The 13,517-nt window shown below is 46.8% G+C and overlaps 1 protein-coding gene across 4 annotated transcripts in view; it reads right to left on the bottom strand.

Annotated features, from left to right (window-relative positions):
• Positions 1-11,664, bottom strand: part of LOC148973709 (uncharacterized) — a 30,446-nt gene extending 18,782 nt beyond the window's left edge. For 2 of the 4 annotated variants that reach the window (XR_016146497.1, XR_016146498.1), the window contains exon 1: positions 11,209-11,664. The gene's annotated coding sequence lies outside the window, so the exon portion shown is untranslated. The remainder of the gene's footprint in view (positions 1-11,208) is intronic. The other 2 variants (XR_016146496.1, XM_089119535.1) reach the window with 2 other exon arrangements.
• Between the last annotated feature and the right edge of the window lie 1,853 nt (positions 11,665-13,517).

Raw genomic sequence — 13,517 nt, 5'->3', positions numbered from 1 at the left:
TCATCTGAAAAATATTTCAAGAATTAGATGCTTTGTTTCCAGTCAAGACTTAGAGAAACTTGTGCATGCTTTCATCACCAGCAGGGTGGATTACTGTAATGGCCTCCTCACTGGCCTTCCTAAAAAGACCATAAGACAGTTGCAGCTCATACAGAACGCTGCTGCCAGGATTCTGAGCAGGACCAGAAAATATGAACACATCACACCAGTCCTCAGGTCTTTACACTGGCTGCCAGTTACATTTAGGATTGATTTTAAAGTATTATTACTGGTATATAAATCATTTAATGGGTTAGGACCTCAATATATTGCAGATATGCTCACTGAATATAAACCCAACAGATCACTCAGATCATTAGGATCACATCAGCTAGAAATACCAAGGGTTCACTCTAAGCATGGAGAGTCTGCTTTTAGCCATTATGCCAGCCGCAGCTGGAACCAGCTTCCAGAAGAGATCAGGTGTGCTCCTACAGTAGTCACATTCAAATCAAGACTCAAAACACTGTTTAGCTCTAAAATCTGTTTAGCTGTGCATTTACTGAATGAGCACTGTGCCACTGTTCGTCCGACTGTTACTGCACTTCATTTTATTCTAAATAGTTTTAATTTACTGTATTTTATTTTTATCATAATTTTTTATTTTTCATTATTTCTTATTTTTTATTCTAAACTGTTTTAATTATTCTGATTTATTTTGATTATTTTAATTTCTTCTATGTAAAGCACTTTGAATTGCCATTGTGTATGAAATGTGCTATATAAATAAACTTGCCTTGCCTTGCCTTGACTTGCCTTAAAACATTGGACGTTTTCAAAACGAGTGAGTTGAAACTAACTATTATAATATGCAAAACTGTTCTCCACTCACACCGGTGGGCGTTCAAGGCCCATAAAAACCGAGCGTTTTTGAGTTAGGCTCGAAACTAGGGTAGAAATTAGCCTATTACTTATTCATTTTGATGTTTTTGAATGCCAAAACCAAGCGAACATCATAAGTTGACCTCAGACAACAATAAAATAAAATTTAAAAAGCCAGGTCATGACGCCTTTAATCGCATAACTTAATCCAGAGCAGACACTTATCTCGGTTGATATGTGGCTTGGGAAAGGGTAAAAAAATACACACCGTCGCCCAGCCTCCCAGGAACCTAGTGTCGGAGTTGCATGTACCCCATACACACCGTATTGACCATTTTAAACTTAAAATGACAAGAAAAAACAAATGAAAACTGACTAACTGCAATACAATGGACGTGGATGCAGAGAATGTCCGAGTGTATTGGGTTAGCTACTCACTGTGATTGGCTCATCGCGTTTGGGGGTGTGGCTTAGCCATAGGTCATTTGGCCAAAATGCTCTGTTCAACTTTTCTGAGATCATCTACTCTTCCCTGTGGATGACCTGTGACCTACTTTCTGTAAGATCTGAATTTTTGACATTGAATTTTAGAAATTTCTTCATCTTGAAAACTTGAATCTGTATTTTTTTTAAAACTGAATATTTGCCGTATTTGAATTCAGAACAAAAAAACTAGCTGTTTGAAAATAGAGTGCCGAAGTTATGACGTCACTCTGTAGGCCAAAACGCGGAAGTGAGTTAGCAGTTTAACACTCCCGGTTCCCTCGCTCTAAAGTCTATGGGTTTTTTTGAATGAGTTTTTGCTAAATCGCCCGAAATAAGGTCTGTGGTGAACAAAGCCTCTAAATATTTTCACGTTTTGATCTATGACATAGAACACACAGTTATAACCTGCTTGTGGTTTTTTAAACTTTATTGTGTCTGCTTGTGTTTGTAAAAAAAAAACTTCATATAGGCTTCAAAATTTATACATTTTGGATTAACTTGTAAAGATTATCTTGATAGACAAAACGTGTAAGGGTCACAACTCTTAGTTAAACACAGATCTTATTTTTTGCAATTTTCCAAAAGTCGATGGGGAAAATGCATTGCTTTTCAATCGAGAGAACCCCATGCGCCGCTAGCTTCCGAGTTGTCCAACAAAGTGACGTCATCACTTCGGCCATAAAAACCTTTCAGTTTGATCAATTTCAAATGTTCAATATTCTTTACAAAAAAATTCAAATTCAGAACTATTTAAACTACCACCTAAAATGCACACACATATATATATATATGAAGAGTTCAGATGCAAAAGCCTCTAAATGCCATTTGAAATTTTCTTCTTTAATGATGATTTTTATCAAGCTTGTATATTTAAGTTCAGTGATTTCAATTAAATGGCAATGAGAATTACCTATTAAATATACAAGTTTGATAAAAATCATCATTAAAGAAGAAAATTTCAAATGGCATTTAGAGGCTTTTGCATCTGAACTCTTCATATATATATATATATATATATATATATTTGGACAATATAAGTTTCATGGTCAACATGAGTAATAATAATAAAATAGCCTAATGATACTGTTATTAGTGCAAAATAACAAATATCTTGATGCTGCTTCTCCAAATACCGCTGTTTTGCACTTTGTGTGAGTTTGTTCCTGTAAGGTCCCTTTTCTTTCGCCTTATCTTTTTGCATTGCTTTACTTTCTTCCTTTTTTTTCTCGTATTCTTAGATCCATCTCTGACTGCCAAAATAATAAATGCGCGAAAACTAAAGAGCTCTGGAATGTTTAGTCACATCTCTGTGAGGTTCTAAAGGCGTTGCCGCAGGTAACCGATAGCCGATAGTGTCTTCTACCATCATGGCCGACCGGCTCAGACCCCGCCCAAATCAGCACGTGACTCCTCATTCTCAATTGTGTAAATGCAAAAATCGGATACGGGTCACTTTTAAAAGATGATGTAAGCGGGTCGTCAAAAAATCGGATATAGTCAGAAAATCTGATTTGGGCATCAAGACCTGCAGTGTAAATGCGTATTTCGGACTTTTTTTCACCACAAGTCTGAAAGAAGACATGTTATTAAAGACAAATATCCCAAAATCTCAAAATTGACCAGTGAAAAAAAACTATGTTTTTGCCTGCATGCCCTGTCTCGCCTTATGAAGTTTTATAAATATGTATTTATAAAACTATACATTAAAAGTTGAACCTAACCTAAAACTTATTTTTCTTTCTTTATTTTGTAAAAGATAAAGCTTAGTTAATTGAATACTGTATTTGAATGTCAACAGAATTTGTGCTATGAGCTGTGATTGGTCTATTTTGGGGTATGTCCCGAAGGCTACCTGCAGGCTATTATGAAGACAAGAACATGCTGGATAACTCAGATCATAATGAAAACACATTGTTCATCAGTGTTTCAAAAGACCAAGTCATCACTTTAGTTGAGGGGCCACAGACATGATGAAGTCATTAAAAAGATTACGCTTAGTTAATGATGGCTACTGTATTGAATGTCAACAGAATTCGTGTGCTTTTGGGGTCTGTCCAGGCTATGAAGAAGACATGAACAACATGTTTGGAAACTCAGATCATAATTCAGAAAAACAGTTACATTACAATGATTACTCACATTAATTGATATACTGTTCTAGCCTGTATGCATGCATGAGGTAATGTGGATTTTTGTATATTACTTTAATAATTTAAGAGTAATCTTGCATGCATAATGCTTAATGCTTTTTTTTATGCATGAGTTCATGATGTTCCCTATCGTAGTCACTTCGAGTTACGTCAGAAGTGACGGAGATTGGGGGTTTCGCATAGAAAGCCAATCCTCTTCGAGTATTAAAACACGAGCCAATGGCATGCAATGCCTTGGGGCTGCGGAAATTTGCATAGCGTACTCCGCCCTACTCCGTGAGTATAAAAGGAGGAAGTGAACGCAACCGCAGTATGTTTTCGCTTCGGAGCCAAGAGAACCTCTTCACTCCTCAAAGCTGAATCAAGACTCTTCGAGACGAGCGTCCTCTTCAGTGTTGGTGTGACGGCGGTACCCAGCGAGATTCTGCATTGCCTGCGATCTGTGCAGTGGTTTGCCAGACTTTGCGCTTCTCCCTGGTAGCCTCAGCGCTGAAAGAGTGAATTTCTCTCCTCTCTGTAAAAGAGCTGCACGCGGCACGTCTTTTTAAAGATGGCTCGCCCGTGCCCTTCTGGATGTGGTAGATTTCTGTCGTCATCTGATGGTCACGAACGCTGCTTTGTTTGCTTGGGCATTCAGCATGCAGCAGCAGCGTTCGTGGATGACTCATGTTCCTTCTGTGGGACCATGACCATCTCCACACTGAGGTCGCGGCTCAATGATCTCACTAGAGTGAGAGCCCCGGTCCCCCCTACTCGATCGGCTTCCTTCACGAGAGGGGGCCCGTCGACCCGGGGACCGGGCGATCTAACGGTGACGGTGTGGGATAAAGCCCCGACAATTCCTCGGGCCACACCTCCCGCCTCAGTGCGTGAGCCAGCGGGCGCTAGTTCGACTCGGTCGGTTGTCTCTTCGGCGGCACCGGCTGCTTCGAGCAGCGCCCCAGATGATGATGCGATGTCTATCACAGCATCACTAGGCGGGCTTGATTCCTCGGGAGAGGAAGATCCGGCTGCGTTGCCTCCTTCTGGAGTCCCAGCGTTGTCCGCGTCAGATCCCGAGATGACGGCCATGCTGTCTCGAGCCGCTGGGAGTATCGGGCTAGAATGGAAACCTCCATCCTGCCCCGACCTCTCACGGATGGATAATTGGTTTTTGGACAAGGCTGCCGCTGCAAAGCCACGGCCGACTCCAATACCTTTTTTCCCCGAGCTGCATGCGGAGTTATCGCGCTCTTGGGGGGCTCCTTTGTCCACTCGAGAGCGCGATCTCTCCCCCGCCTTTCCCCCCCTCGACGGCGGGGCCGCCCGTGGGTACACTGGGATGCCCCCGGTGGAGCGCTCTGTTGCGATGCAGCTGTGTCCACAGAGCGCCTCCACCCGTGGTCCTCCTAAGCACCCATCCAAAGCCTGTGGGTTCTCGTCTGCTATGGCGGCGCGATCCTACAGAGCGGCGGGACAGGCGGCCTCCGCTCTGCATGCTATGACCACTTTGCAGGTCTTCCAAGCGAAGTTGCTCAGAGACATGCACGAGGGCGGGACTGACACGACGGCATTCAAAGAACTGCGGTCCGCCACTGACCTTGCTCTCCGGGCAACGAAAGTGGCTGCTCGCGCCGTTGGTCAGGTGATGGCCACTAGCGTGGTTCAGGAGCGTCATCTGTGGCTCAACCTGTCGGATACGCGGAGCGCTGAGCGGACTCGTCTGCTCGACGCTCCGCTGTCCCAGGTTGGCCTTTTCGGCGGTGCGGTCGAGGACTTCGCCCATCAGTTCTCCACCGCCCAGAAGCAGACGGAGGCCATCAAACACATCCTGCCCCGACGACCAGCTGCTGCCTCCACCCAGTCGTCGGCACAGGCGCCTCCCCCTGCTCGCCGCCGAGGACGCCCCCCTGCGGCTCCCCTCCCTCCCGCCCGGCCCCAGCAGCAGCCTTCACCCGGGCCCCGGCGTCGAGGAGGCCGCAGGCCGGCGTCACAGCCCCCTCAGGCCGCTCGCCCCGCTAAACGCCAGGCCAAGCGAAGATCCTGACACGGGCCGCTCGGTGACGATCTCGAGTCTTTCACAGGAGGCGGTAGCAGGCCCCCTCCTTCCCCCGGTGGAGGGCCGGGGGAGAATCTTTTGTTCTCAGCTCCCCGCTGCTCACCCACGGGTGGGCAGCACCCTGAACTGGTTAAAGAAAGACTTGACATCCTCACTGAGCTCACAGACTGGAGTGAGTGCCCCCGATGCCCCAGGGTGTCGGCCCACTCACTCCTCTCTGTCTCGGAGGGCGCGGAAGGGTGCGTGTGTCGTCCCCGGGCTACACCAATCCCTTCCCCCTCTCTCGCCAGACCCCCGGCAGAACGGACCCCCGTGGAACGCTCCGCTTTCCCTGGTCCCTTCTGTCGGGGAGCGGGCTTCGACGCATCCGAGCGGGGTAACCCCTGCACGCGTGCCAGTCGACCCGCCACGCTGCCCCTCCGGGGGGACGTCTGTGGTTCACATGACCCCGTTGGCTCACTTCCTGGAAGCCTGGCTAGCGCTTCCCGGGGTATCCCGCTGGGTCATCAGAACGATCAGATTCGGCTACGCGATTCAGTTCGCACGGTCTCCTCCCCGCTTCAGGGGAGTTCGCTCCACGATAGTCGGTGGCAATGCCCCAGTCCTGAGAGCGGAGATTGCGACCCTGCTGGCGAAGGGTGCAATCGAGACGGTCCCTCCAGCCGAGGTGAGGTCCGGGTTTTACAGCCCCTACTTCATTGTCCCCAAGAAGACCGGTGGGTTACGACCGATCCTGGACCTGCGCATTTTGAACCGTTCTCTCCATCGACTACCGTTCAAAATGCTCACGGCCAAGCGCATTTTCGAATGTGTTCGGTATCAGGATTGGTTTGCAGCGATCGACCTGAAGGACGCGTACTTCCATGTGTCCATCTTACCTCGACACAGACCGTTTCTTCGGTTTGCCTTCGAGGGCCAGGCATATCAGTACGCCGTTCTCCCATTCGGGTTAGCTCTGTCCCCTCGCGTCTTCACGAAGATCGTCGAGGCAGCCCTTGTTCCCCTTCGCGAACACGGGGTTCGCATCCTGAATTATCTCGACGACTGGCTGATACTAGCACACTCTCGAGCTCAGCTTTGCGAACACAGAGACTTGGTGCTCCGGCACCTAGCCCGTCTGGGCCTTCGGGTCAACCGAGAAAAGAGCAAACTTTGCCCCGTGCAGAGGATCTCTTTTCTCGGCGTGGAGATAGACTCGGTCGCCATGTCCGCGCAGCTCACGATCGAGCGCGCGCACTCACTGCTGACTTGTCTTCGTCAGTTCGAGGGCAAGAGTGCGGTTCCACTGAAACTTTTTCAGAGGCTCCTGGGGCATATGGCATCCGCGGCCGCGGCAACGCCGCTCGGTTTGCTTCATATGAGACCGCTTCAGCTGTGGCTTCGCGATCGAGTCCCGAGGTGGGCATGGCATCGCGGCTCGCTCCGAGTCCCAGTGACTCCGACATGCCGGCGAACCTTCTTCCCGTGGTCGAACCTCAGCTTTTTACGGACGGGCGTCCCTATTCAGCGAGTTTCCAGGCATCTCATCGTCTCCACGGATGCATCTACCACGGGTTGGGGTGCCATGTGCAATGGGCATGCAGCCGCCGGCTCCTGGACGGGGGCCCAGCGCCTCATGCACATCAATTGCCTCGAGCTGCTGGCAGTACGGCTCGCCCTGCACCGCTTCAGAGCGTTGCTCAAGGGCCAGCATGTGCTTGTCCGCTCAGACAACACTACGGCTGTAGCGTACATCAACCACCAGGGGGGTCTACGCTCGCGTCGGTTGTCGCAGCTCGCCCGCCACCTCTTGATATGGAGTCAGAAGCACCTGAGGTCCCTTCGTGCAGTTCACATTCCTGGAGACCGGAACTGGGCAGCCGACGAGCTGTCTCGGGTCCGCCCTATCTCCGGCGAGTGGCGACTCCATCCCCAGTCGGTCCAGCTGATCTGGAAAGAGTTCGGGGAGGCACAGATAGATCTGTTCGCCTCCCGGGACTCAGCCCACTGCGCCCAGTTTTATTCTCTGACCTGGGGCACTCTCGGTTCGGATGCGCTGGCGCACAGCTGGCCACGGGGCCCACGCAAGTATGCGTTTCCCCCAGTGAGCCTCCTTGCACGGGTGTTGTGCAAGATCAAGGAGGACGAGGAGCAGGTCTTGCTGGTAGCCCCCTACTGGCCCACCAAGACGTGGTTCTCCGATCTCATGCTCCTCGCGGCAGCACCTCCTTGGCCTATTCCTCTGAGACAAGACCTACTCTCTCAGAGACGGGGCACTCTGTGGCACCCTCGTCCCGATCTCTGGAGGCTGCACGTGTGGCTCCTGGACGGGACGAGGCAGGTTTGAGTTCGCTGCCACCTGCGGTGGCGGCAACCATCACTTCCGCAAGAGCGTTGTCCACGAGACACCTTTATGCGTTGAAGTGGAACCTCTTCGTCAATTGGTGCTCTTCTCGCGGAGAAGACCCCCGGAGATGTTCGATCAGTGTCGTGCTTTCCTTCCTGCAAGAGGGGTTGGAGCGCAGGCTGTCGCCCTCCACCCTTAAGGTTTACGTCGCGGCCATTGCCGCTTCTCATGAAGCAGTGGAAGGTAAGTCCTTAGGGAAGCACGACCTGGTCATCAGGTTCCTGAGGGGAGCGAGGAGGCTGCATCCGCCTCGTCCTCCCCTCGTACCCTCTTGGGACCTCTCGGTAGTTTTAAGTGCTCTGCAGAGGCATCCCTTTGAGCCTTTGCAATCAGTAGAGTTAAAGTTTCTGTCCATGAAGACAGCACTCCTGGTTGCATTGGCCTCCATCAAGAGGGTGGGGGACCTGCACGCATTCTCCGTTGACGAAGCGTGCCTGGAGTTCGGGCCGGCTTACTCTCACGTGATCCTGAGGCCCCGGCCTGGATATGTGCCCAAGGTTCCCACCACTCCCTTCCGGGACCAGGTGGTGAACCTGCAAGCGCTGCCCCCGGAGGAGGCAGACCCAGCCTTGGCACTGCTCTGTCCGGTACGTGCTCTCCGCACCTATGTCGACAGAACGCAGTGTTTCAGGACCTCAGACCAGCTCTTTGTCTGTCATGGAGGGAGCCAGAAGGGAAGGGCTCTCTCAAAGCAACGGCTGTCCCACTGGATAGTGGATGCCATTGCTTTGTCTTACCAGCAGCAAGGCCTTCCGTGCCCCCTTGGTGTGACGGCCCATTCCACTCGGAGTGTAGCCTCCTCTTGGGCTTTAGCGCACGGCGCCTCGCTAACAGACATCTGCAGAGCTGCAGGCTGGGCGACACCCAACACCTTCGCCAGATTCTATAATCTGCGAATTGAGCCGGTATCCTCTCACGTACTCGTTTCGGCCAGTTCTGGATCCGCTCAGGTGTCTTCGCTTGCTCGCCACTCCACTCCCCGGACTGGATAAGTGCGATATTTCCTCAGTTCTTCCATTAAAGTCTTGAGTCCTCCAGCACCGACGATGCGGGCACCACTGCGTGGCTCTGGATGCTAGCTAGGTGCCTCCATGCGCACGGTTCCCCATGGTAACCGTCTCATGTGTATTATCCACTGTAAGCCTCTCTGAGCATGTGTCTTCCCTTGGCAAGCCATCTGCCACCCCTGGAGTTTAAATCAGTAGCCATCTGCGGTTGGTACTCCAGTGTTCCATATGTGTCCCTAGGTGGCCATATGTGTATTCTTAAGTCCTCCCTTCGGTAGGCAGCTGGTAGCATGTCCCCTTCGGGATATGTTTCCCAGTGTACCTTGGTAATCCTGTGTCAAAGTCGGATCCCCAAAAAAAAAAAAAAAAAAAGAGGTAAGGCTCGGGGGTTCAGTCTTTCGCAGGGCACTGGAAGACAGCTTGAAGATGGCGTGATGGCACAGACCCCCAATCTCCGTCACTTCTGACGTAACTCGAAGTGACTACGATAGGGAACGTCTCGGTTACGTATGTAACCCTCGTTCCCTGAGTAAGGGAACGGAGACGTTACGTCTCCCTGCCACTTCTGCTGTATCGCTGGGTAGAGGCCGAGTTCAGTCTTGGCTCCTCAGCGAAGACATACTGCGGTTGCGTTCACTTCCTCCTTTTATACTCACGGAGTAGGGCGGAGTACGCTATGCAAATTTCCGCAGCCCCAAGGCATTGCATGCCATTGGCTCGTGTTTTAATACTCGAAGAGGATTGGCTTTCTATGCGAAACCCCCAATCTCCGTCACTTCTGACGTAACGTCTCCGTTCCCTTACTCAGGGAACGAGGGTTACATACGTAACCGAGACGATTCATTTAGCCCATAACTATCTTTACCCACAATGGATGTTAAAGACGTTTTTTTTTTTGTGAATAAAGAAAACATCATGATCATGCGTAATGAATCATAATTTATGATGTACTCTTCTTAGTTAATGTTTTAATTAAGGTGTTGTTCATCCATGAAGTCATGAATGAAAAACGATGAACTCTTAAGTTCCTGATGATTCTTGAGATATTACTGAATTAATGAATTCATGAGGCCTACCCTTACCGTAAAGTGTTACCAGAACAACTTCCTGAAGACACTGTTCTCTCAGTATGGATTCTACAGTGGTTTATGTCATTATTACTGCTATTCAAGATGTACATTTAGACAATTTTTTTGATCATTTCGAGATCAAAATGTGTAAGTGCTTTAAATGTCTGTATTTTGAAAAAAATAAATAAAAATAAAATATATACAGTATATATTGTGGCTCAAGTAATTTATTATTATAATGGTTATTTATTTTATGCAGGCTGCCTACTTGTAGGCTATTAGTTTCGTTTTCGTGCATTTTTTTTTGATCCAACGTCTATTAAGTTTTCTATAAATTAATTAAGCTAAAATCTGACGTTTACCATCAAGTAAAAAATACTTGAGTTCGGGTTGACTTGTGAGATGATTTTTAAGATGGGCTATCTGATCTGAACAAAATAACACAGTCTCATCCCAAAAAGTCATATAACTGACGTTTTGGGACGTATTTTGACCATACGTCAATATCCGCCTTTTTAGGGCCCCCTTAAACGTCGCTAGATGGCGATCCCGGGCCGTCATACAACTGACGCTTTACCTTTAACGTCAGGTGACGGGTTAGGTTTAGGGTTAGGTTTAGGTAGGGGTAGAGTTAGGATCCCATAACCTCATCTACCGACGTTTAAGGGGGCCCTAAAAAGGCGAATATTGACGTATGGTCAAAAGACGTCCCAAAACGTCAGTTATATGACGTCTTGGGATGAAACCGGGTTGAAACAAAACGTTTTCCGTCTTCTCAGCCTCATGTTTTTATGACAAAAGCTTCCTGTTACAGATATTAATTATTTTAAACTGTTTATTTATAAATAAACAAATATAAATATTGATTAAATTGATTAACATATTAACAGCAAGAAAAGTTAATAAATGCTGTAGCCTAAAAAAATAGTTTGTTCGATATCAGTTCGTTATGATGCATTTAATATTGTAAAGTGTTGCGGGTTTCTCTTTACAAAGATGTTTGTACCTCACTTAGGTTTGTCATTAATCAAAATATAGCCTATATTTAAGCCTAGAGTTCAACACGTTTCATTACGCTGTAAACATTAGTTGCAATTAATCTAACTTTTATTTGACTTGCCTGACCGAAGTCAACAAAACTGCAGAATTATCCCTGGTGATGATATCCCACAGATTAAAATATAAAAAATAGATGAAATAGTAGGCCTACCTTTGCGATATGGAAACGTTGTTGTGTAGCTAAACTATAGGCTACCCCAGCTATATTCTGAGGTAAGAAAAATTAGCAAACAAAATTCGGTACATCAAGATGTAAAAACAAAGCATTCATGTGTCAAAGATCCATGTTGGCTTCTGCACGTAACTTGAAGCCAAAGATCCCTCGGGGGATCCGTGACTCGTTCATTTTTAATGCAACAGCCCTTCAGTTCTTGATTCAAAAGTTCACGACGATGCACATTAAAGCACTTGGGCTAATAGGAAAAAAATCGCTAAATACGTGGCATACGATACGTCGCTCGCTAAGACTTACACTCATAGTTGTTAAATACAAGTACGTAATTGCCTGCCACTTTTAAAACGTTACATTATTCCCCTGCAGATGTGGCTGGAGTCCAAGAAAATGACGGTGCAGTGGTGAAGTTCAGTCTGACTCTGCAGAATGAGATGAGCCTACCCTATCTCGGTTGGATGAGCCCGGCTTGCATTTACAATGAGGTCAGCCCAGCTCTCCAAGGCTACCATGTGTGAACACATTCTCAGCTCTCTATAATATTATTTTAATAATGTATCTAACGAATATGTGGTGCAGTTGCTATCTATCTATATATTTTCCTTGGCATTATTGATTATAGCCTGTAGGCTATGTTTGGTGGCTTATGAATATATACAACGCATTCTCACCCCAAGGCGTCACCTTTGACCATGCTTCAATATTTGACGTTTTAGGCGCCCTTTAGCGTCACTTACATGACGCGATCCTACGGCGTCATCTAACTGACGCTAAAGGAAAGCGTCAGTTAGAGGACGCGGTTAGGTTTAGGTGTGGGGTGGGGGGGTGGTAGGGTACACGCGATCCTAGGGCGTCATCTAACTGACGCTAAAGGGCGCCTAAAGCGTCAGATATTGAAGCATGTCCAAATGCTTCCCAAGGCGTCAGTTAGGTGACGCCTTGGGAGTGAGAATGGGCTGATATATAGGCATCATGAAATGGGTTGATTGCACTCATAAAAATATATATTGGTAGCCTGGCCTAACCGTTCAATATTTGGGTTTCGTTAGTCTATTGCCACATGTAGCCTTATATTAAGCTTATAGGCTGTGCTAGTTTGCCTTTGAATCTATGGGACCGCGAAATTAACCACTCTGTTTTGGACATAGGAACGAGTTCATGGAAATATTTTGGTAGGCCTATAGAAACTGTTCAAACTCAGCATTTAACAAAAAAATAATAAGAACATAAATAAGAATGAAGCGCTGATTCAGTTTGGGTTTGATTTCACTGTGTTTGCCTTTTAAATTTTCGTTGTGTGGTGCATAACTGCCACTGTTCATTTTAACTACTGTATATCATTATTACTTTTTAAACCCTAAAAAAAGTTTTTTTTAAGTTAATTTGCAAAAAAACTTTCATGCCCCCCTGTCACGGTGAGTGGTGGAATAAATCCGTGGATTCAGGTGCAGAGTGATTTGATAACATTTAATTAAGAAAACATAAAATAAACAAATCAACAAGGAAAACTACAACGCTCAAACTTAATCCAGAACAAACAAGGCAGGGTAGGAACAGGCACGAAACTCAACACGATGAATACACGTAGGCTACACAACGAACGAGCACAGGACAGAAAACACAGGAAGACTAAATAGACAGGCAAACAAAGGGTAACGAGACAGACAGATGGAGCAAATAAACCAATAATCAGATAACAAGGGGGATGGATCAAACAATGACAAGAGCACATGGCTCAACATAACAAAACACCCATGTGCATCACAAGACAGGACAGTGACACCCCCAGAATATTTTGTTGCATGAAAATCTAAACATTATATATAAATATTACAGTATATATAAACAGAGCCTCTACTTAAGATCTTATTCGAGCTTCATGCATTCATTTATTATCAACACTTGAATGTGGGTGCTCATTAAAAAATAGAAAAAAAGTTGAGAAAATTGCATTTTTGTCAAAGATTATATTGGGATTTTGAACGATGATCAAAACATAGTTGAAGTAGATCGAGTCCATCAACACCCCAAAACTTCAAGACGTCGACAATAAAAAAATGTCGACAAATATCTTTGTTGTCGAGTAGTCGTTTGATCTCACTTGACCTAATGTAATGGTATGCAATATCGCGATTTGACCGCTACGGCGCTGTGGCGCTAGAGTGTAATGCAGCCCTTACAAATCCGGTAAAAGAAAAAACAGCGTGAATTATGACGGACTGCAAACGAATACGAACTAGCAAGGTTTGGGAAAGTTTCATAAAACTTAAAAACAACAATGCTGTCAT

Source organism: Pimephales promelas, chromosome 14, assembly GCF_988280905.1.
Source record: "Pimephales promelas chromosome 14, fPimPro1.hap1.1, whole genome shotgun sequence".
In the NCBI taxonomy this organism is placed as follows: domain Eukaryota; kingdom Metazoa; phylum Chordata; class Actinopteri; order Cypriniformes; family Leuciscidae; genus Pimephales; species Pimephales promelas.
The sequence above is the reverse complement of the archived record's forward strand: the minus strand, read 5'-3'. Positions and strand labels throughout refer to the sequence as shown.